The following is a 26,210-nucleotide window of genomic DNA, read 5'->3' on the forward strand; positions in this document are numbered from 1 at the left end:
GTAAGGAATGATGCGTCCTTTGAAGTATAACCGCTTGTTGATGGACCTGGTGTCACGCATTGAAAACGCAACCCTGTAGTATTCGCACATCGTTGATTTGCGTAGACAAATTCATTCAAGTGTTCCCATAAAATTCTAGGGGCTTGAGTTCTGGGGAACGAGTAGGCCAAGGTGTGCCCCCCCCCCCCCGTCCCCCCCCCCCCCCCACTTCCGACCAATACAAAGGTCGTGAAATGCTTGCGTCAGATGTTCAAAAATGGTTCAAATGGCTCTGAGCACTATGGGACTCAACTGCTGTGGTCATTAGTCCCCTAGAACTTAGAACTACTTAAACCTAACTAACCTAAGGACATCACACACACCCATGCCCGAGGCAGGATTCGAACCTGTGACCGTAGCAGCAGCGCGGCTCCGGACTGGAGCGCCTAGAACCGCACGGCCACCGCGGCCGGCCGTCAGATATTCGCACACATTCAGACGAAAGTGTGCTGGTGCCCCATCATGCATGAACCATATTTCTATTCGTTACTGCAATGGCACAGCCTCCAGCGACGTAGCCAATACGTCAATGAGAAAGTACAGCTAATGCTGTCCAGTTAACCTTCGTGGTATCACATATGGCCCTATTAATCTATCGCCAAATACGCCCGCCCATACGTTAACTGAGAATCAGTGTTGGTGCCCTCTTCCCTGAACTGCTTGGGGATTTACATCTTTGCTTGAGGATTTACATCTGGCCATACATTCTTGTAACAGAAATTCACAACATCATCTCTCGTGAACCCTGCCTCATCGGTAAATAAAAAATTGGATGCGAAGAGTGGACCTGCGGCAGACTTCTGCAACAGCCATTGACACAACCGCTGCCTGCCATGGTGATCCTGTGCCCTTAGGGCCTGAACGCACCGTAAATGATATGACTGCAGCAATTTTTCATGAAGTACCCCCATATAAGAGAGTGAGACACGCCTTCTGCAGCTGCTAATCGTCGCACAATGGTCCCTGGGGTTTCTTCTACCGAACGCAGCACACGCTCCTCCATGTCAAGCATGCGGACTGTGCGGGGCCTTCCACTGTCAGTCTTTCGAGGTGCAAGGGTACCTGCGTCCCTCTGTTGTTGTTGTTGTTGTTGTTGTTGTGGTCTTCAGTCCTGAGACTGGTTTGATGCAGCTCTCCATGCTACTCTATCCTGTGCAAGCTTCTTCATCTCCCAGTACCTACTGCAACCTGCATCCTTCTGAATCTGCTTAGTGTATTGATCTCTTGGTCTCCCTCAGACGCAAGAAAACTCTGCGGAACAGCTTAGCAGAAGGCACTCTGATCTGTGTATATTTTTCAGCTTAGAGAGCACTGGCTTGCAGGCTAATTCCATTTGCTAAATCATAGCGGAATAATATATTCGCCATTTCACTTGTCGAGTAGTAGGTTTCTATTAGTAACAAGTGGTGGAAGAGAGAAAATGTAAATGTACTACACCATCTGTACGTACAAACATTGCAATAACAGTAGACACATAAGTGAATCCCCGTTTGGAGGAAGGTCAAATACCATCATCCGTATCAGCATTGACATTACTGTTCAATAAGGCATACAAACACGGCGAAAACTAATGTAGCCTACAACACGACTCGAACCACACAACTGACTTAAGACCACCTAATGGTTGGTAGAGTACTGTGAGTAAGGCTTCATACACTACTGGCCATTAAAATAGCTACACCACGAAGTTGACGTGCTAAAGACGCGAAATTTAACCGTCAGAAAGAAGATGCTGTGATACGCAAATGATTAGCTTTTCAGAGCATTCACACAAGGTTGTCACCGGTGGCGACACCTACAACGTGCTGACATGAGGAAAGTTTCCAACCGATTTCTCATACACAAACAGCAGTTGACCGGCGTTGCCTGGTCATACGTTGTTGTGATGCCTCGTGTAAGGAGAAGAAATGCGTACCATCACGTTTCCGACTTTCATAAAGGTCGGATTGTATTCTATCGCGATTGGTGTTTATCGTATCGCGACATTGCTGCTCTCGTTGGTCGAGATCCAATGATTGTTAGCAGAATACGGAATCGGTGGGTTCAGGAGGGCAATTCGGAACGCCGTGCAGGATCCCAACGGCCTCGTATCATTAGCAGTCGAGATGACAGGAATCTTATCCGCATGGCTGTAACGGATCGTGGAGCCACGTCTCGATCGCTGATTCAACAGATGGGGACGTTTGCAAGACAACAACCATCAACACGAACAGTTCGACGACGTTTACAGCAGCATGGACTATCAGCTCGGAGACCATGGCTGCGGTTACCCTTGACTCTGCATCACAGACAGGAGCTCCTGCGATGGTATACTCAGCGACGAACCTGGGTGCACGAATGGCAAAACGTCATTTTTTCGGATGAATCCAGGTTCTGTTTACACCATCATGATGGTCGCATCCGTTTTTGGCGACATCGCGGTGAACGCACATTGGAAGCGTGTATTCGTCATCGCCATACTGGCGTATCACCCGGCTTGATGGTATGGGGTTCCATTGGTTATACGTCTCGGTCACCTCTTGTTCGCATTGACGGCACTTTGAACAGTGTACGTTACATTTCAGATGTGTTACGACCCGTGGCTCTACCCTTCATTCGATCCCTGCGAAACCCTACATTTCTGCAGGATAATGCACGACTGCATGTTTCAGGTCCTGTACGGGCCTTTCTGGATACAGAAAATGTTCGACTGCTGCCCTGGCCAGCACATTCTCCAGATCTCTCACCAACTGAAAACGTCTGGTCAATGGTGGCCGAGCAACTGGCTCGTCACAATACGCCAGTCACTACTCTTGATGAACTGTGGTATCGTGTTGAAGCTGCATGTGCAGCTGTACCTGTATACGCCATCCAAGCTCTGTTTGACTCAATGCCCAGGCGTACCAAGGCCGTTATTACGGCCAGAGGTGGTTGTACTGGGTACTGATTTCTCAGGATCTATGCGTGAAAATGTAATCACATGTCAGTTCTAGTATAATATATCATCTGCATTTCTTCTTGGTGTAGCAATTTTAATGGTCAGTAGTGTATTAGTAACAAGTGGTGGAAGAGAGAAAATGTAAATGTACTACATCATCTGTGCGTACAAACAATAACAGTAGACACATAAGTGAATCCCCGTTCGGAGGAAAATATAACACCATCATCCGTACTAGCATTGACAGTACTGTTCAATAGGGCACACAAACACGACGAAAACTAACGTTGCCTAAAACAAGACTCGAACCACACAACTGACTTCAGACCACCTAATGGTTGGTAGAGTACTGTGCGTAAGGCGTCATAATACCCTGTCGACACGTTTGACGGAGCGCCAATGCAACGACGGTGCTAATATCCGCAACCAAACATCAAACAGCCCTTCCTTTGAACAAGTGTTTATTTCGGAAAATGTGCGTTTGGTCGGTTCAAATGGCTCTGAGCACTATGAGACTTAACATCTGAGGTCATCAGTCCCTTAGAACGTAGAACTACTTAAACCTAACTAACCTAAGGACATCACACACATCCATGCCCGAGGCAGGATTCGAACCTGCGACCGTAGCGACCGCGCGGTTCCAGACTGAAGCGTCTAGAGTCACTCGGCCACACCGGCCGGCAAAATGTGCGTTTCCAGACCCATCTTTATTGGACTTATTTTTCTTGTTGCGATGAGTACTACTGTGTCCCAAAGTACTGGATACTTTTCTTGAGCACCCCGTATACCCTCCACTGCCAGTGCTGCCACCAGCCATCTGTTAGTGTGACTGGACCATGTGCTGTATAATGCACATGTAACTGGACTGCACTTAATGTTGGCATCATGTTGCCGAAACACATCGTGCTGATTGAATACTGGTAAAAAAGTGATTGAAGCAGTAGAAATTATATCATAAATAATTAAGTTGATGGACGATTGCTTAGTCAAGGAGGCTTTCGAGCGGAGAAGTTTTGCAAACAGCGTCCATAAGTACGTATGGACGAATATTCGTACAGTTAGATGTGGCACGTAAGTCAGACACGGTACCGGAAAGGGCGGTCGACAGTCGAGAAGCAAATAGCACCCCGTCCACAGTATTAGGTATTCCAAGAGCATTGGCTCGGTGCTTGCCGTATGCCGCATGTCTGGCGCCGCCTTCACTATATCTCTGACATCGATCTGATGTAGAATTTTAGAACATATTTTTTGCTCGCGCATCATGTCATTTCTGGAAACCCAGAATCTACTCCGTAGGAATCAACATGGATTCCGGAAACAGCTATCGTGTGAGACCCAACTCGCTTTATTTGTTCATGAGACCCAGAAAATATAAGATAGAGCCTCCCAGGTAGATGCCATTTTCCTTGACTTCCGGAAGGCGTTCGATACAGTTCCGCACTGTCGCTTGATAAACAATGTAAGAGCCTACGGAATATCAGACCAGCTGTGTGGCTGGATTGAAGAGTTTTTAGCAAACAGAACACAGCATGTTGTTCTCAATGGAGAGACGTCTACAGACGTTAAAGTAACCTCTGGTGTGCCACAGGGGAGTTTTATGGGACCATTGCTTTTCACAATATATATAAATGACCTAGCAGATAGTGTCGGAAGTACCATGCGGCTTTTCGCGGATGATGCTGTAGTATACAGAGAAGTTGCACCATTAGAAAATTGCAGCGAAATACAGGAAGATCTGCAGTGGATAGGCACTTGGTGCAGGGAGTGGCAACTGACCCTTAACATAGACAAATGTAATGTATTGCGAATACATAGAAAAAAGGATCCTTTATTGTATGATTATATGATAGTGGACAAACATTGGTAGCAGTTACTTCTGTAAAATATCTGGGAGGATGCGTACGGAACGATTTGAAGTGGAATGATCATATAAAATTAATTGTTGGTAAGGCGGGTGCCAGGTTGAGATTCATTGGGAGAGTCCTTAGAAAATGTAGTTCATCAACAAAAGAGGTGGCTTACAAAACACTCGTTCGACCTATACTTGAGTATTGCTCATCAGTGTGGGATCCGTACCAGGTCGGCTTGACAGAGGTGATAGAGAAGATTCAAAGAAGAGCGGCGCGTTTCGTCACAGGGTTATTTGGAAAGCGTGATAGCGTTACGGAGATGTTTAACAAACTCAAGTGGCAGACTCTGCAAGAGAGGCGCTCTGCATCGCGGTGTAGCTTGCTGTCCAGGTTTGGAGAGGGAGAGTTTCTGGATGAGGTATCGAATATATTGCTTCCCCCTACTTATACATCCCGAGGAGACCACGAATGTAAAACTAGAGAGATTCGAGCGCGCACGGAGGCTTTCCAGCAGTCGTTCTTCCTTCGAACCATACTGGAACAGGAAAGGGAGGTAATGACAGTGGCGCGTAAAGTGCCCTCCGCCACACACCGTTGGGTGGCTTGCGGAGTGCAAATGTAGATACGTACATATTCGCTGAAACTCAGTCTGTTGTCTAAGTGTAGGCCGAAGTACAACGGAGATCGACCGTCAAAGACAAAGTGCGCGTCTCAGTCGCGTCAGAAATGATAGTCGTGGTCCGAAGCGGCACGAAGTCTGTGCGCAGGTCTCGCCTGTGGGTCATACGGAGCGTCCCGGGAGGCCTCATTTGGCGGCGATGTTCCGCCCCAGCCTACACGCCGGTACACAAGCCAGCAGCAGCAGCAGGCAGTGTCTTGCCGGCGGGCGCATTTGCATAAATCCGCCGTTGTGTATGCGCGCCCGGAGAGGGCAATTTAATTGGGCGAGTTTAGGCCGGCGCAACCCCCGGCGGGAAACAATTTTCGTTTCGGCGACGGGCGCGGCATTTATCTCTGGGAGAACACAGGCGGCTGCTATCGCTCCGTAGGGTGCCCGCCTCCCCGGCACGCCGCGCCGCGACGTCTGCCGCTGCCGCCGCCGCCGCCGCCGCTGCTGCTGCGCCCGAAGAAGAATGCGGGGGTGGGCAGGCAGACTCGGCCAGGTAATGGGCTGCCGCCAATACCGTGGCGGCGCTGCGAAAATTGGCGAAGCGGGTGGAATACCGGTTCTAGACAGTATAGCCATGTCACCCTCTTAAATGCCACGGCACACTTCGCAAGTAAACATACAGAACATGCGGGCTGTTTAAACATACAGTGCCGAGACTGGTGGATATTATGACGAAGTCAACAAAAATATTTTTAAAGCATCCAGGTGTCGGAATAGCATACTGAACGAGCACCAAGCATGCTTAGAAGACGTGTGCCATTACCATAGCCCACGCGTACGGGCGGATGCAAATCCATTTGCAATAGTTAAGCGAGTTCATTTGCAGTAAAAATGTGGAACGCTGCCTTGGGCAACTGCTTGCTTGGGGCCCTAAATGTCGTTTCCTCGAGTCGGACGGTCAGACTGTTCTCGCAAGTACACCTTGTAATGGTACTTGAATTACGTAACCATTACGGCACCTCACCTCAACCAATCGATACCAGCAATATTCTACTGTGTTTCTGTAAAGTAGTTAACATATTTCTGAGACAACATTCAGATTTGATTTCATAAATGTAGAGGTACTTTGATACATCGATATGTTTATATTGCAATGATATTATTCTTATGTGTATTCTGTCTTTTGTCACTATGATCTTTGACGTACTTGTAACTCTGATTTTTGGGGCGCGTAAGCGGTTATTAGGGAGTCAAGTCTTGGTCGTCATGTTGAAAAAGCGCAAATTGCAGTCAGTTTATGTAATGTGAACTTTAACATTGAGGAAGATATTTACAAGTATGTTTTATATTGTGAAATGATGTTTTGTGTGTTACGTGATATTGCAACAAAAGTAATAAAAAAGAAGTGTAACTTAAATTCGGAGCGCTGATCACTTTTTTTACATCACCATTCTGCTAACTTGCAAAAGTTTCATCTTCAAGAATGGTTTATGAAACACATCTATAAAACTTTTGAATATCGCAGAATAACACCTAGGGCTCTTTGCATCCGAGCTTGGAATTATCACCACCTAGATTTTCGACGATTGAGCCATGAGTTCACAACGAGACCAGCGTGGGAAACACGAAAAGATGAGTGCCTAGTTTATCCATTATTTCATGAAATGACTTTATTAACTGTGCTCTAATGACACCTGCCACATAATATAACGTTGTTGTTGCCCGAAAATGCAATATTTAGTAGCGTGAGCAACACTACAATCAGAATTAATTTTTGACCTTTGTTGTGGTAGGGTTGTTAGAACCTGCCAACGGAGTCGAAGGAGATATTGCTACGTATCACAGAGTGCATGTTCTGCCCGACGCACTTTGCAGAAGCAACGTAAGCAGCATTAACTCGTACGTTAGGCAATCGGTTGTTCCGCCGGGGAGGAATGTATATTGGCCTGCAATATCCTCCGATCTCAACGCATTTGGCTTCTTTCTCTGGGGATACATGAAAAGACAAGTATATTTTACCCTATGGACTCAGAGGAAGAATTAGCTATAATAATTCTTGCAGTGGCCTCACACATACGAGACACGTGAGAAAAGTAATGAGATTGACAACAATGCGAGCGATTTGGCACACTGTGTTGTTCTACTTGTGTAGATCGATATGTTCGTCGCATCCAGATGCTCAGTCCGAGTTTCAGCTCCGTACAGCCATCACGTGATTTTTAAGAGCAGCATCAATGAAACTGTGTTTTTGTTGTATGTTATGAAAATGAAAAAGCGGAACTCAGAGCAAAGTTGTACCATCAAGTTTTATGTTGAACTTGAGAAATCAAATGGTTGAAATAGCTCTGAGCACTATGGGACTTAACAGCTGAGGTCATCAGTCCCATAGAACTTAGAACTACTTAAACCTAACTAACCTAAGGACATCACACACTTCCATGCCCGAGGCAGGTTTCGAACCTGCGACCGTAGCTGTCGCGCGGTTCCGGACTGAAGCGCCTAGAACCGCTCGGCCACACCGGCCGGCAAACTTGGGAAATCCGCGATTGTGAACTTTGAAAAGTTGAAACAGGCTTATGGGGTACATTCCTTATCAAGAGCACAAGTTTTTTGACGGGTACAATTCATTTTTGAAAGATCGAGGACGTGCTGAAGATGAACTTCACTCAGGGAGACCTCCAAAAATCCTCGAACGTGTGCGTGCACTTGTGAGATCAGACGAACGTTTAACAATAAGGCCCATGGGTGATCTGTTAAACAGTTTAACGGTACATCAAATTTTGACCGAAGATTTGCACAAGCCAAAGATTTATGCTAAAACTGTACCACAAAACTTCATAATTGAGCTGAAGATCTATTGAAGAAACGTGTAGGTTGATCTTCTTGAGATGATCACGAATGATCCAGTCGTGTGACCACACGTGATGAATCCTGGATTTCTGAGTACAATCGTGAGACAAAGCAGCAAAGTAAGGCGTGGCACAGTGAGACCTCTCCTCGACCGAAAAAAGCTCAAATGAGCAAATCAAAGATCAAAACAATGCTGATTTGCTTTTTTTTACTTTACTGGTATCGAGCATAAATAAACTGTCAAGCGAGTGTTTTACAAAGATGTTCTTGGAAGACTCGGGAAAACGGTGAATCGAGTGAGATCGGACACTACTGACAAGTGGATGCTGCATCGTGACAACGCCCCATGTTACATGGCCACTTCCACCACGGAATTTTTGGCTCAAAAGGCATTCCTGTTAATTACAAACAGCATTACATTAAAATCAGTGCATAAAAATACTCTCGATTCATCTGTGTCACGCAGAAATCGCGTTGATCAACGAAAATATCGCCCAAACGGTGACGGTAGCATTTCTGTAAAAAATGTGCACAATATTCTAGTGTTACAGGCCAAAATGGCAAAATACGCCCAATCTAGTCACCCTGGCGGTACTCAGTTATGTAAACCAGTTCCGATACTGGACGATGGAAAGGAGTTTGCGAAGAGTGGAATGGGTACGGCATGACAGTTCGTTTCTAAAAGATTTTTTATGAGCTGCTTGAATTCGTTCGAGGCGACTGCGCCCTGCATCCCTCCCTCCTCCTGTTGTCCAAAATCTACTTCTTGTAGTAATGTAATAACTGAAGCCAGCAATTCCATGTACAAGAAGCATCAAACGAAAAAACTACAAAGAACGAAACTCGTTTAGCTTGAAGGGGGAAACCAGATGGCGCTATGGTTGGCCCGCTAGATGGCGCTGCCATAGGTCAAACGGATATCAACTGCGTTTTTTTTAAAATAGGAACCCCCATTTTTTATTACATATTCGTGTAGTACGTAAAAAAATACGAATGTTTTAGTTGGACCACTTTTGTCGCTTTGTGATACATGGCGCTGTAATAGTCACAAACGTATAAGTACGTGTTATCACGTAACATTCCACCAGTGCGGACAGTATTTGCTTCGTGATACATTACCCGTTTTAAAATGGACCGGAAAAGGTCGATAAAGTGTTGATGTATGGCTATTGTCATTAGAATGCCCAACGCGCGTGTGCTATGCATGCTGCTCGGTATCCTGGACGACATCATCCAAGTGTCCGGACCCTTCGCCGGATAGTTACGTTATTTAAAGAAACGGGAAGTGTTTAGCCACATGTGAAACCTCAACCACGACCTGCAACAAATGATGATGCCCAAGTAGGTGTTTTAGCTGCTGTCGCGGTTAATCCGCACATCAGTACCAGACAAATTGCGCGAGAATCGGGAATCTCAAAAACGTCGGTGTTGAGAATGCTAGATCAACATCGATTGCACCCGTACCATATTTCTATGCACCAGGAATTGCATGGCGACGACTTTGAACGTCGTGTACATTCTGCCACTGGGCACAAGAGAAATTACGGGACGATGACAGATTTTTTGCACGCGATCTATTTAGCGACGAAGCGTCATTCACCAACAGCGGTAACATAAACAGGCATAATATGCACTATTGGGCAACGGAAAATCCACGATGGCTGCGACAAGTGGAAAATCAGCGACCTTGGCGGCTTAATTTATGGCGCGGCATTATGGGAGGAAGGATAACTGGCCTCCATTTTATCGATAGCAATCTAAATGGTGCAATGTATGCTGATTTCCTACGTAATGTTCTCCCGATGTTACTACAAGATGTTTCACTGCATGACAGAATGGCGATGTACTTCCAACATGATGGATGTCCGGCTCATAGCTCGCGTGTGGTTGAAGCGGTACTGAATAGCATATTTCATGACAGGTGGATTGGTCGTCGAAGCACCATACCATGGCCCGCACGTTCGCCGGATCAGACGTCCCCGGATTTCTTTCTGTGGGTAAAGTTGAAGGATACTTGCTATCGTGATCCACCGACAAGCCTGACAACATGCGTCAGCGCATTGTCAATACATGTGCGAACATTACGGAAAGCGAACTACTCGCTGTTGAGAGGAATGTCGTTACACGTAGACTATTGCCAAATGCATTGAGGTTGACGGACATCATTTTCAGCATTTACTGCATTAATGTGGTATTTACAGGTAATAACGCTGTGACAGCATGCGTTCTCAGAAATGATAAGTTCACAAAGATACATATACAACCGAAATAAAATGTTCAAACGTACCTACGTTCTGTATTTTAATTTAAAAAACCTACGTGTTACCAACTGTTTGTCTAAAATTGTGAGACATATGTTTGTGACTATTATTTAAAAAAAAAAACGCAGTTGATATCCGTTTGACCTATGGCAACGCCTTCTAGCGAGCCAACCATAGCGCCATTTGGTTTCCCCTTCAAGCTAGACCAGTTTCGTTCTTTGTAGTTTTTTTCATTTGACGCTTATGTCGCGAGATATTTGGCTGGCCCGGTCACGATCAATGGACGCTACCACTATGGCATAAGGAAAGGATTAATGACTGTGAAAAACAACTTTTTGGTGACGGAAATGGAAAGGTGGTTAAATTAACGAGACAGTGGGGAACTACAGGATGGATACAGTATTGAATTTTGGGGGTAAGGGTGAGGGGTCAGATAGAACGAACGACAAATGATATAATACATTAGGATAAGAATGAAATGGTGTGTGGTATGAATGGTAGGAGGATATATGTCAAGACAAATTTGATGACTGGGAAGCGAGATCGGAGAGTGTGTAATACATGGAGGTGCATGGAGTGTGGGATATGGGTGTAGTGGTGCAGTTGGTTTCGTACGTAGATGGGAGGATTGTGAGCAGGATATTGCGAGTCTGGACTGCGTTTTTCGAATTTCTTACCCGATTCTTAGGTGTTTTAGGAAAACTAGGAAGCATGGAAACTGGATCAATTGGCGTATGCGGAAGGTGAGATGGGTTGTATATCTTTTAGTATTTCAGGTGATCTTTAAAATTTGGGTGGGCTGGACTTGAGATCCAGCCAACACAGGGATGTATTATGATGGAACTGATGAGAGGTTTGTAGGTGGGGATAATGCTAGAACGATGTAGACCCCAAGTGCGGTCTGTTTTAGTGGTACTAGGCAGTTAAAAGATTTGTATTGGATGGTGAGGACGTTACTTTTATGTCTAGGATTAATGGTAAATATTCTCCCGTGTTTGCGAGAGGTATGGGTTGCTTGTAGATGGAAGGTTGGAAATCGACACAATTGAATTGCCGAATGGTTAGGTGAATTTTATGGCTTGGTTTTCCTATAAAATAACTTGGAGGCTCCACTTGTTACAGGTAGATTAGGGTGGAGGGATGCATAGGAGATTACGAGGATATTACAATTAGTTAGATACGCTGTACCGTCAGCATACAGAGGAAGACACGTAGGTATGGGAGTGGAAGTTAGGAATAGTTCCAGTGTACTGGGTGTACGAGAGAGAAAACAGGACGAATCCCTGAGGTGTGCCTGCAGTAGGATCAAAGAAGCGAGAACAGATGTAATTGATCATGTGTATACGACTATGATGGAGGAAGAACGACATTAGACGGACGTAATTAACTGAATGCGCGAAGGTCTGTGGTCTAAAAAGCAAACTGAAACGGCATCCTAGTCAAAGTCTTTTTGAATGTCGTGGAAAAATTGGCTGGTAAGACTTGTGTTTCTTTATCTTTAGTGAAAATCGTTAAGGGAGTCCAGTTAACAGTATCAAATGGATATAGGTTGCATCAGTTATGTAGAGATGAAGAGGCCTACACAGCATGGACTAGCGGATAGAGCTGTATCAGACCAATCTTCAGCCGGCCGCGGTGGTCGAGAGGTTCTAGGCGCTTCAGTCTGGAACCGCGCGACTGCTACGGTCGCAGGTTCGAATCCTGCCTCGGGAATAGATGTGTGTGATGTCCTTAGGTTATTTAGGTTTAAGTAGTTCTAAGTTCTAGGGGACTGATGACCTCAGATGTTAAGTCCCATAGTGTTCAGAGCCATTTGAACCATTTTAGACCAATCTTCGGACTAAACGCGAATGCGTTAAAGCTGCTCTCCCCTTTCTCTGAAATCGCAGTTGGGTTCCTCGTTTTGTGAATTCCATGTGCATAACCGGGCTATGAGCCATGTCCTTTGAGATTGTGTACAAAACCAGTGGATGTCTGAACGCGACCTATTGTCTGACTTCTGTGAAGAAGTCATATGTCCGCGTTCCAGGGAGGTCCGTCTTCCATAACGTACATTCCAAGACAAAAAAAGTCCCATCATGAAGGAATTATCCGAATGGGACGGAAATTGGTAAACGTGATTCACATGTGCAGGCAAACAAACGATTACAATTTCAGAATAATTGGATGGTATATTCAAGAGAAAGAGAGTCACAAATTGGGCAAGTAATTAACGTGTTGGTCCACCTCTGGCCTTTATGCTAGCAGGTTTTCGGCTTGGCGTTGATTGACAAAGTTGTTGGATGTCCTCCTCAGGGATATCGTGACAAATTCTGCCCAACTGGCACGCTAGACCACCAAACTCCAGAGATGACCGGAGGGCCCTGCCCATTATGCTTCCGTAGCAGTACAGCAGGGTGGAGATCTCTTCTGAACAACACGTTGTAAGGCATCCCAGATATTCTCAATAATGTTCATCTCTGGAGAGCTTGGTGGTCAGCGGAAGTGTTTAAACTCAAGATAGCGTTTCTAGAGCCACCCTGTAGCAATTCTGAACGTTTCGGGTTTCACATTGTCCTGCTGGAATCGCCCAAATCCGTCGGAATGCACAATGGACATGAATGGATGCAGATGATCAATTGGGAAGAGATCCGGCGACCTTGCTGGCCAAGGTGGGTTTTTCAAGCACGACGACAAGCAGTAGAAACTCTCGCCTTGTGGGCGCGGGCATTATCTTGCAGAAATGGAAGCCTGAGATGGCTTGCCATGAAGAGCAACAAGACGGGGCGTAGAATACCGCTGAGGTACCACTATGCTGAAAGGATGCCGTGGATGACAATCACAGGGGTACTGCTCTAACGAAATGGCACTCACGCTCACCATTCCTGGTTGTCGAGCTGCATGGCAGGCGACAGTCAGGGTGATATTCAATCACTGTTAGGGCGTCTCAGGACGCATCTTTGCTGGTCATTGGGGCTCAATTCGAAGCGGGATTCATCACTGAAGACAATTCTACTCCAGTCAATGACTTCCAGTTCGAATGTACCCGAAATCACTGCAAACGGGCTTGTTGGTGTACAGAGATCAACGGTAGTAGGCGTCAGAGATGCTGTGAGCCCAGCCCTCTTTCTGCGAGCCACCTCCTAGTGGCATCACTTGCACGTCGAATCGACGATAATGATGAATCCGGGGAATGAGTACCTCTCTGACGATTGCTCAGTTCTCACGTTCTGTCGTTGCTCTCGGTTGACCATATTCTTCTTGGTGTTGTGTTCAGCCATAGACCAACCATTCCTAGCAACATCGTCGAATGGTGGCATCACTCCTATTCAAATGTCGAGCGATTTTCCGATCAGGCCAATCAGCTTCTTTGAGCCCAACTACAAGTGCTCTCTCAAATGCTGATATCTGCATTTGCTGTTCACGTGTTTGTGTGCGAGGCTTATTTACTGCCCAACTGTGTACGTGCAATGAGATTCGGAAAGGCTTCATCCCTGACATCGACATATCCTTCGTTTACAATCCTTCTAGCTGCGCCGTGAAATTGCGCTGCAGCGTCACAAGCAAAAGTTTGCAATTTTGCGTTTTCCGAAGAACAGTTTGGATTCCGTAGAAGTGTTGGAACGCGTGAAGCAGTACTGACCCTACGACTTATCTTGGAAGAAAGATTAAGGAAAGGCAAACCTACGTTTATACCATTTGTAGACTTAGAGAAAGCTTTTGACAATGTCGACTGGAATACTCTCTTTCAAATTCTGAAGGTGGCAGGGGTAAAATACAGGGAGCGAAAGGCTATTTACAATTTGTGCAGAAACCAGATGACAGTTATAAGAGTCGAGGGACATGTAAGGGAAGCAGTGGTTGGGAAGGGAGTGAGACAGGGTTGTAGCCTCTCCCCGATGTTATTCAATCTGTATATTGAGCAAGCAATAAAGGAAACAAAAGAAAAGTTCGGAGTAGGTATTAAAATCCATGGAGAAGAAATAAAAACTTTGAGGTTCGCCGATGACATTGTAATTCTGTCAGAAACAGCAAAGGACTTGGAAGAGCAGTTGAACGGAATGGACAGTGTCTTGAAAGGAGGGTATAAGATGAACATCAACAAAAGCAAAAGGAGGATAATGGAATGTATTCGAATTAAGTCGGGTGATGCTGAGGGAATTAGATTAGGAAATGAGACACTTAAAGTAGTAAAGGAGTTTTGCTATTTTGGTCGAAGTAGAGAGGATATAAAATGTAGTCTGGCAATGGCAAGGAAAGCGTTTCTGAAGAAGAGAAATTTGTTAACATCGAGTATTAATTTAAGTGCCAGGAAGTTGATTCTGAAAGTATTTGTATGGAGTGTAGCTATGTATGGAAGTGAAACATGGACGATGAACAATTTAGTCAAGGAGAGAATAGAAGCTTTTGAAATGTGAAGCTACGGAAAATTATGAAGATTAGTTGAATAGATCGCGTGATTAACGAGGAGATACTGAATAGAATTGCGGAGAAGAGAAATCTGTGGTATGAAATGACTAAAGAAGGGATCGGTTGGTAGGACATGTTCTGAGGCATCAAGGGATCACCAATTTAGTACTGGAGGGCAGCGTGGAGGGTAAAAATCGTAGAGGGAGACCAAGAGATAAGTACAGTAAGCAGATTCAGAAGGATGTAGGCTGCAGTAGGTACTGGGAGATGAAGAAGCTTGCACAGGATAGAGTAGCATGGAGAGCTGCATCAAACCAGTCTCAGGACTGAAGACCACAAACACAACAACAACCGTCGACACTTGTGTGAATATCAATTTGTGACCGATTTGCATAGCTCCGTTGTGGTGCATCTTTTCTTATTGGCGTATAAGATATGGAAAATTACGCTGCATTGCCTGCAGGCCATCAGCTGTGCAGAATGACGGAAATCAACCTCTGGCTGGCACGCTACACGGGCAGCAGCGCGCAGCGGGGGGGGTCCCTGACGCTATCAGCCCCGCCTGATCTGCATCGCCCCTCTGGAGGGCCGGGCCCCAAACATGAGGAACGTACTGTCCTCCCGGCCGAGATGTGATTTACGCAAGGCAGCCGTGACACTCCTCGCATCACGGAGAATTTACTGCGCCCCACAAAACGCGTAGTCTGAGTGTGGACTGGGTTAGCATTTGTAAGGCTGTCCGTCAGCCGAATACCAGGCCCGTGTTCACCTGACGTTTGCTCTCCGTGGAATGTCAGGACTTCCTCACAAAGACGCCGCCGGCCAACTGCAGGGACCGGTATGCAAGAACATACGGCTGCAGATAACGAGAGCTGACTGATTCTGTCGCGACCGACGTGAGGTGTACCTTACAGACATCGGGAGCCCGAGCCCAAGTGGAATTAAAGCGATTCACTCAGAAAAGACGTTAGCTTGTAGCATTAGAAAGCGCCCTGTACCGAAGAATTTAGGTAAAGGAATCGAGAATAAATGACACGTAAAGAACGCCACCCACAAAAAGGGCAATATAAATGAAACGCTATCGTTTGATGGACAAAATACAATGAGGCGCCAAAGAAACTGGTATAGGCATGCGTATTCAAATACAGAAATATGAAAACAGGCAGAATACGGCGCTGCGGTAGCCACTGCCTATACAGGGTGTTACAAAAAGGTACAGCCAAACTTTCAGGAAACATTCCTCACACACAAAGAAAGAAAATATGTTACGTGGACATGTGTCCGGAAATCCTTACTTTCCATGTTAGAGCTCATTTTATTACTTCTCCTCAAATCATATTAATCATGGAATGGAAACACACAGCAACAGGATGTACCAGCGTGACTTCAAACACTTTGTTACAGGAAATGTTCAAAATGTCCTCCGTTAGCGAGGATACATGCATCCACCCTCCGTCGCATGGAATCCTTGATGCGCTGATACAGCCCTGGAGAATGGCATATTGTATCACAGCCGTCCACAATACGAGCACGAAGAGTCTCTACATTTGGTACCGGGGTTGCGTAGACAAGAGCTTTCAAATGCCCCCATAAATGAAAGTCAAGAGCGTTGAGGTCAGGAGAGCGTGGAGGCCATGGAATTGGTCCGCCTCTACCAATCCATCGGTCATCGAATCTGTTGTTGAGAAGCGTACGAACACTTCGACTGAAATGTGCAGCAGCTCCATCGTGCATGAACCACATGTTGTGTCGTACTTGTAAAGGCACATGTTCTAGCAGCACAGGTAGAGTATCCCGTATGAAATCATGATAACGTGCTCCATTGAGCGTAGGTGGAAGAATATGGGGCCCAATCAAGACATCACCAACAATGCCTGCCCAAACGTTCACAGAAAATCTGTGTTGATGACGTGATTGCACAATTGCGTGCGGATTCTCGTCAGCCTGTAACCTCCCCCCTCACTTATCGACCTTAATGACAGTGAAAAATTAAACCGCGTGTACCTAATGGAAATTTGGGAAAAGCAATCGTCACCGAAGTTAATCTATCGGTAAAGAGGGAGGAAAGGGTTACATCTAAATGAAAGGAAAAATGCAAATGGAAATTAATTTTGAAAAGGGGTAAAGTTAATAAAGAAAGTAAATGTGCGGCCGTTACGTTAACAATTAACTAGCGGTAATTAGATATTTGATATTTGGGGGAAATCACGGTCGCCAGTCCTAAGGACAATTACTATAGTAACTGAAAAAGAAAGGTTATTACACATATAATTAACACTAGAATCGTGGCAACTGAAGGTTGACACGTGTAGTGTGAAAACTGAAAGTTTGTCAGAAGTAATAAATTTCGCTACACTCTGACTTAATTTAGCAAAAGAATTAATAAAACCGGAAAATCTAAAGTTAATTTAGTGACTGAAGTTAATAGTGAGCTTTCTTTCTGAAGCACATCGAAATCCAGTAAAATGCGGTTAGTCTTGGACTACCTCAACAATCATTTCAAAAGCAACTTGACTCTACACAATTTAGAAACAAGAGATTTAACTTTGAACTTGAATTAAATGATTCTGAACAATTAACAATAGTAAAATTTAGTACGTACCAAGCTGAGCTGCAGTCACAGGTAAGCTAAAATATGCTAACAAAACTCGCACTCTAAATTTGTGCTCGTGTAACCTAAATATTGTAGCCAGCTACTGAACTTTGAAATTAAAGCAGTGAAATCTAATCATATTATTTTAATGCTGGCGTTTGAATTTCAACGACACTCGGGTTCATTTCGGAAAAGGAAGGGACCCTGCTTGGCAATGCAATTGGGACAATGAGCAACAAAGGTTCATGCTAAGTTGCTGTAATTTTGCGAGGCAAATGGAACAATTTGAAAAGCTGAGGTCTGCCATACAGTTCTGAAACTTTACGTGCTTTTAGTCTTCCTTGTTGGTTGATTGAAGGTTTGAAGCCGTCGATCGAGGAGGTGGCGACACTCACTCATTGTCGGCCGTCGCTGTTGCAGAAGCTGGATGTTGGCGCGCCTTCTTCTCGACACGGTCACCAGGCGAAACGGGCTCTTGATGTGCGCCAGCTAATGCTTCCCGTCCGCGACACCATGTCAGAAACTATCATCGCGAGTCGAGCGCAATTACATGCTGCCAAACCCCGAAAGCGCGGCAACTCGCGGGAGCGTCACACAACACCTGCTCCACTCGCTACTCCCGCCAGACTCTCACTGTTCCGCCCGCGCTCCACGCGGCAGAGTTAACACTACCAAAGATCCTACACACTTTGATTCTTCACACGACCCATCGATGTAATCGTTCGATAGCAGTTTTCCCTAGGCAAGACCCAGCGTAAAAATACAAATAATATTTACGAAACAAACCAATTATACATCGACATAAGTGCATAAATATATATATACAAACAGTAAAACAATTACAATATATAAAGAGACAGAAATGTCATATCTTGAGGTAACAAAACAAGGAAAAAAAATAATAGTACAATAGATGAAAATAGGAGGATATGCATTTCCGGCGTTACAAGCCCACACATGTTGATTGTAAAAATTTACAATTTGATCACGTTGGACTGAAGCCTCATCCGTAAAGAGAACATTTGCACTGAAATGAGGATTGACACGTTGTTGGATTAACCATTCGCAGAAGTGTACCCGTGGAGGCCGATCAGCTGCTGATAGTGCCTGCAAACGCTGTACATGGTACGGAAACAACTGGTTCTCCCGTAGCACTCTCCATACAGTGACGTGGTCAACGTTACCTTGTACAGCAGCAACTTCTCTAACGCTGACATTAGAGTTATCGACAACTGCACGAATAATTGCCTCGTCCATTGCAGGTGTCCTCGTCGTTCTAGGTTTTCCGCAGTCGCGAGTCATAGGCTGGAATGTTCCCTGCTCCCTAAGACGCCGATCAATTGCTTCGAACGTCTTCCTGTCGGGACACCTTCGTTCTGGAAATCTGTCTCGATACAAACGTACCGCGCCACGGCTATTGCCCCGTGCTAATCCATACATCAAATGGGCACCTGCCAACTCCGCATTTGTAAACATTGCACTCACTGCAAAACCACGTTCGTGATGAACACTAACCTGTTGATGCTACGTACTGATGTGCTTGATGCTAGTACTGTAGAGCAATGAGTCGCATGTCAACACAAGCACCGAAGTCGACATTACCTTCCTTCAATTGGGCCAACTGGCGGTTAATCGAGGAAGTACAGTACATACTGACGAAATAAAATGAGCTCTAACATGGAAATTAAGCGTTTCCGGACACATGTCCACATAACATCTTTTCTTTATTTGTGTGTGAGGAATTTTTCCTGAAAGTTTGGCCGTACCTTTTTGTAACACCCTGTATAAGACAAGTGGCTGGCGCTGTTGTTAGATCGGTCGCTGCTGCTACAATGACAGATTATCAAGATGTAAGTGAGGTTGAACATGGTGTTTCATTCGGCGCACGAGCGATGGTACACAGCATCTCCGAGGTAGCGAAGAAGAGGGGATTTTCACGTACGACCATTTCACGAGTGTGCCGTGAATGTTGTGAACCCGGTAAAACATCAAATCTCCGACATCGCTGCGGCAGGAAAAATATCCTGCAAGAACGAGACCAACGACGACTGAAGAGAATCGTTCAACGTGACAGAAATGCAACCCTTCCGCAAATTTCTGTAGATTTCAATGCTGGGCCATCAACAAGTGTCAGCGTGCCAACCATTCAACGAAACATCGTCGATGTGCGATTTTGGAGCCGAAGGCTCACTCGTGTATCCTTGATGACTGCACGACACAAAACTTTACGCTTCACCTGGGCCCGTCAACACCGACAATGGACTGTTGAAGACTGGAAACATGTTGCCTGGTCGTACGTGTACGGTTATGGAGACAACCTCATGAATCCATGGACCCTGCCTGTCAGTAGTGGACTGCTCAAGCAGGTGGAGGATATGTGATAGTGTGGAGTGTGTGAAGTTGGAGTGACACACGACCCCTGACACGTCTAAATACGACTCTGACAGGTGACGCGTACTTAAACATCCTGTCTGATCATCTGCATCCATTCATGTCCATTATGCAATCCTACGAACTTGAGCGATTCCAGTAGAACAATGTGTCACCCCAAACGTCCAGAATTGCTACAGGGTGGCTCTAGAAACGCTATTTTGAGTTTAAACACTTCCGCTGGCCACCAAACTCTCCAGAGATGAACATTATTGAACATATCTGGGATGCCTTGCAACGTGCTGTTCAGAAGAGATCTCCACCCTGCCGTACTCATACGGATTTATGGCCATCCCTGCAGGATTAATGGTGTCAGTTCCCTCCAGCACTACTTCAGACATTAGTCGAGTTCATGCCATGTCGTGTTGCGGCTCTTCTTCCTGCTCTTGGAGGTGGGAGGTGGGGGGGGGGATTGCAGTGTTGGATGCAGTGATGGATTAGCGTGTGACGATAATGGAAAATGAAGAAAGCCTGTGTTGTGATTAGTCGTAGTTAGATATGTATGACGAAGGTAGTGGCTGTCCCCTTTTTGTGTTTTGAGAAGAATATAAGTTCGTATTTAGTAAAACTATGTTGGGGTTCCTTATAACCACACATTCAGTATTATAGTATTGAACAGGACGAACTGGAAAGTAACAACTTCCGTAGCAGTCAGTTCCGATTACCAGCCCCATTAGGTTCACGGTCATGTTAATAATAATTATTGGGCTGCTATTCGATCAGATCAGGTCAGGATAAAAACGGAGGTGTTACAAACTGACCTTCACGAGAAAATGAAATAAATTAGAGTTCTTACGCATATTTATGGACAACCGTCCTTCTAATGTGCTATTCGTGAATAGGGTGAATAGGACGGGGGGGGGGGGGGGGGGGGGAAATTGGGGCAGGGGAAGGTAGTGGTACCAGAAGGTCCCACCGCCACACACTGTGACTTCCGAAGTAACGAATTAGATATATTATAGGTGTAGATTGGATTACACGACAATTTGTTCGATTATTGTAAAAACGACATTTGCCAAAAAGTCCTGCGTTTTTTCTCGACATCACACTGCTAGCTACTTAAGTTATTTTTTAAAACTTTTGTTATTTGATTGTTTCAGCCGCCTATGGACTACGCTTACACAATGACCTTCATCTTTTCTCTTTCGTCTGTGTACATTCAGTCTCTGACTCAGGCTCCTTTTGGGACTTCTCTTCCTGTTCTTTTTTCTTCCTCACCAGATAGAGCCACTATTTTCGCCCTTTTTCCTCCGAACCTTTCTCTGTTTGCTATATCTTCTTTACTGATTCCATACTGTCGTATATTCTTATGTGTGCATACTTCTTCCAACCATGGGAATGATATTTTTCTTTTCTCTTCATAAATCAATATCTTATTTGCAACCCTTTCTGGCTTCTTTCTTTTAATGCGTCCATTAAAAGCTAAACTTCTTTATTGTGGATGAGTTTTTAAAAGCTATTCGTATTCTTCTGGCGGTGACAGAGTACTTAAATTTTATTATTGTTACAGCAAGGAGAAACTTTTGCGACCTGCCACATTGGTAGTAATTATTTTTTGTGTTTGTTTTGGTGGTAAATGTAGCAAAAAAGTAAATCCGTCTCAACTGGATGAACTGGAGCCTTTGCTAATAATACTTGTGTTGTTTTCGTTCAAATGAATTAACTGAAACACCTTGCCGTAATTTTTTGTTTCGTTTTGGAGGTTTATCACTGATGAAAAATTCATTCAAACTTGCTGAAAGCTTTTAAGGTATCTTCTCTTCATTTTTGTCGGTTAAGATATGATAGAGTGAATCCAAACGAAGCCGAACGTCTCTTTAAGATGATCTGCATCTGTAGTCACGGACAGACATGACTAAAGAACATAGTGCTAAAGTTACCATTGAAAGGTTAATAGATTGACGGAAAGCTGAAGGAAAACCAGTAATCGTGTAATGGACTAACTCAGTCCTGACCACGTGTTTGTTTTAGATACCGTGTCAATTGGTTTAAGGTTTTCTTGCTTATTCCCTGGCCGTAATTATGGATTAATGTTTAGACAAAGAGGTCAGTTTTAACGAAAAGGAACCGGAGCTGCAGACATATGCAACACGTGATGAACAAGTGCAGAACAAGTCTTCAGCACAAAGGAATATGGCAAGAAACTCCCACCAACGTCTAGGCACACTAATTTACGAAGTATTATATGTACATCAAGAATATAAAGACGTATTATGTTAATAATGTTTGTTTTATTTAAAAAGCTTTAAGATTTTTCACATTTAAAATTCGGAGGCATTACTTTTTTCAGGCGCCCTCTTAGTAGGACCTTATTTGCTAACACCCATTTCCATGGCGCACGTCAGCTGGTCTTCATTTCAGGGGCGTGTCACAGTCGGTACCTGTTGTTGTCGTGAGAAGATGATGCGAACGCCTTAACAACGGACTGGAGTGGGATATCTTGTCACATGTCCACCACGATCGATCGTCTCACTCTTACAGATTTTTTCCTGTGGGTTTGCATGGAGTCAATAGCGTATGAAACATCAGCAGAAACTTCAGAGGTATTGGTTGGGTCGATTCTGTCTGCTTGTCTCACTGTAACAGCGATTTTTGAGAGAGTGCTGTAAAATTTCTCCGCCGTTGTAATGCGTATGTTGATACTGGTGGTCATTACTTTGAGCAGTTTGTTTGTGCTGAAGTTGTTACTACAAGGTCTAAGCTATCTAAGTCGGTAAAAATCCAAACTATTCATTTCCGACAGTTATTAGTTCCTCGCCTCCAAGCGGTCAGTTTAGGTTGCTGTGTTGGCTGCTGTGCTATCTGTTGGATTGGATTCTAAAAGTTCCAGACACCCTGTATGCAACAGATAGTCATGAAGTTTTAACCAGCACCCAGAAGTGATTGACTTGCGCAATTAATTTTTTGTCAGTTTGCAGTCCTGGACCACGGTACCTCAGAATGTAGCTAGAAGAGCCGAAACAAACTATTGCAGCCCCTTGGTGAAGTGGAGATGGGGTCTGTTGCTTTATTTTGGCCTCTCTAGTGGCGTTCTAGGGTACCGTGGTGCATGGATATCAATGTGTAGCAGGACTGCAGTCATCTAGCTGCAAATAGACAAAAAGTGAATTACGAAACTTAATTTTTCTGACTGTTAGTTAATACCATCCCTCGCCTGTACCCTGCTTTATCAAGGGGCTACGCCATTTTGTTTTGGCTCCTTTAGTTGCGTGCTGGTGTATGGTAGTGTGCGGATTTCAAGTACCAGGGCTACAGACATGTGTCTGTGAACAAAGATAGAAATTACTCAAGCAACTTTACTTTTTCCAGGTTATAACGTAACTTTGTCGCTACCTGTCGTATGTACGCTATTGACATATTGTTCAAGATTGTTTCAGCTTAAATATAGTGAGGTCTTTTTCGGAATTAGATTTGTTTGCAATATTTTTAAAGTGTTTGGTAAATTTTGTTACTATAACGTGAATGAAATCATAAACGCTCTACTCGGATTTCGTGGGGACACAATAAAAAACTGTGATATGTACTGGCCACTGTACGTTCTGTGGGTTTATGAGACAGTTATGATTGCAGTTATTTAATTAATTTATTCATTTACATATTTAATGTCGCAATATCAGAGCATTAGGCCCTCTCTTACATCTAGCCAGGCGCTCTACATTACATACACTGAAGGTAACAAAGTCATGGGATAGCGATACGCACACATACAGATGGCGGTAGTATTGCATACAAAAGGTATAAATGGGTAGTGCCTTGGTGGAGCTGTCATTTGTACTCAGGTGATTCATTTGAAAATGTTTTCGACGTGATTACGGCCGGTCGACGGGGATTAACAGACTCTGAACGCGGAACGGTAGTTGGTGTTAGACGCAGTGGGCATTCCATTTCGGGAACCGTTAGGTAGTCCAGTATTCCGAAATCCACAGCGTCAAGAATGTGCCGAGAATACCAAATTTCAGGTATTACCTCCGACTATGGACAACGCTGTGGCTGACGGCCTTCACTTAATTACCGAGAGCAACGGCGTTTGTGTAGAGCTGTCAGTACTAACAGACAAACAACACTGCGTGAAATGACCGCAGAAATCAATGTGGGACGTACGACGAAAGGATACGTTAGAATAGTGCGGCAAATTTGGTCCTAGTAGGCTGTAGCAGCAGACGACGGACGAGAGTGCCTTCGTTAAAAACGTGACGTCACCCGAAGCGCCTCTCCTGGGGTCATGGCCGTATGGGTTGGACCCTAGTGGACTGGAAAACCGTAGCCTCGTCAGATGAGTCTTGATTGCAGTTGGTAAAAGTTGAGGGTAGGATTCAAGTGTGGCACATACCCTACGATTCCGTGGACCCCAGGCGTCAACAAGGCACTGTGCAAGCTGGTGGTTGCTCCACAATGGTATAGGCTGTGTTTAGATGGAATGAATTGGGTCCTCCGGTCCAACCGATCATTGACCGAAAATGGTTAAGTTCAGCTATATAGAGACTGTTTGCAGCCATTCGTGGACTTCATGTTCCCAAACAAAGATGGAATTACCGAATGAGATTTTCACTCTGCAGCGGAGTGTGCGCTGATATGAAACTTCTTGACAGAGTGAAAATGTGTGCCGGACCGAGACTCGATCTCGGGACCTTTGCCTTTCACGGGCAAGTTCTCTACCAACTGAGCTACCCAAGCACGACTCACTCCCCGTCCTTACAGCTTAATCTGCCAGGAAGTTTCACATCAGCGCACACTCCGCTGCAGAGTGAAAATCTCATTCTGGAAACATCCCCAAGGCTGTGGCTAAGCCATGGCTCCGCAATATCCTTTCTTCCAGGAGTGCTAGTTCTGCAAGGTTCGCAGGAGAGCTTCTGTAAAGTTTGGAAGGTAGAAGACGAGGTACTGGCTGAAGTAAAGTTGTGAGGATGGGGCGTGAGTCGTCCTTGGGTAGCTCAGTTGGTAGAGCACTTACCCGCGAAAGGCAATGGTCCCGAGTTCAAGTCTCGGTCCGGCACAACAGTTTTAATCTGCCAGGAAGTTTCAAAGATGGAATTCTTATGGATGACAATGCGCCATGTCAGAACATTCTGGACGATTCGAGCGAATGATTCAGCCACCCAGATCGCCCGACATGAATCCCATAGAAGATTTATGAGACATAAGCGAGAGGTCAGTTCGTGCACTACTAACTCAACCGCCAACATTTTCGCCATTAAGGACGGCTATATGGGCAGCACGGCTCTATATTTCTGTATGGAACTTCCAACGACTTGCTGAGCCCATACCACGTTGAGTTGCTTCTCTACAGCAAGCAAGAGGACCAATTCACAGCCATGTTCCGGAATCAGACGCAGCCGTGTTGTGTTGTGATTTGGCGTATCACTGTCGTGCGGTTAACCGCAGTATACTCCGGCAGGCCAATGCGCTCTCGATGTAGCGTCATAGCTTCGTAAATCGGAAGTCGTGTGCTCCAGCCCGGCCGTTACTGTTAACATCATAGAACGTAACACAAGATCCGCATCCCCTTCAAGTAATTGTTCAGAATAACTAAATGAATTCACTGGAGTTCCTGACTCTCGCTTAATGGGTATTTAAATGCCAAATAAAAAAAATGAATGTTTCAATTGGTAGACGAAAGAATGAAATAAAAAAAGTGTTCAGGAAACGAACAGAATACAGTAATACATATCACTTAGAATTGCGAGTGCAAGGAAGCTAAAGCGATTTGCCTACAGGAAAAACACGAAAAAACTAGAAGAAAATCATCGTCGAAAGTAGAGATTTAGGAAATTTAAAAGCAAGGTAGTAGTGCAAAAGAAATTCCACTGTTAAACGAAGATGAGAAAATGGAAGTTGGAATATTTCATGCAAGACCTTTGTGAAGGAGAATACCTGTGTGATACAAGAAGACTTGTGTGGTACAAGACGAAATGGATGTCGATTTGAAGTACATAGCGATCCAGTATTAGATTCAGAGTATGACAAAGGTACAGAACACTTTCAGTAGAACACGGTGGCAAGGATAGATAACAAACCTGTGAAATTTCTAAAAGTCATCGAGAGAAGTGGGACTCAAACAGCTACTCAAGTTACTTTGCAAAATCTGAGACTGGAGACATGCCACAAACTTTTGGAAGAAGATCCATACAATCTCGAAGACATCAAGAGTAGATAAATGTGAGAACTGTGACACAATCAGGTCGACAGCTCATGTGTCTAAGTAGCTAAACAAAATAATATACAGACGATTGGAAAAAAAGGATTTGTTAGATGATCGTTTTAATTTTAGAAA

This window comes from Schistocerca americana, chromosome 4, assembly GCF_021461395.2.
Source record: "Schistocerca americana isolate TAMUIC-IGC-003095 chromosome 4, iqSchAmer2.1, whole genome shotgun sequence".
NCBI classification, from domain to species: Eukaryota; Metazoa; Arthropoda; class Insecta; order Orthoptera; family Acrididae; genus Schistocerca; species Schistocerca americana.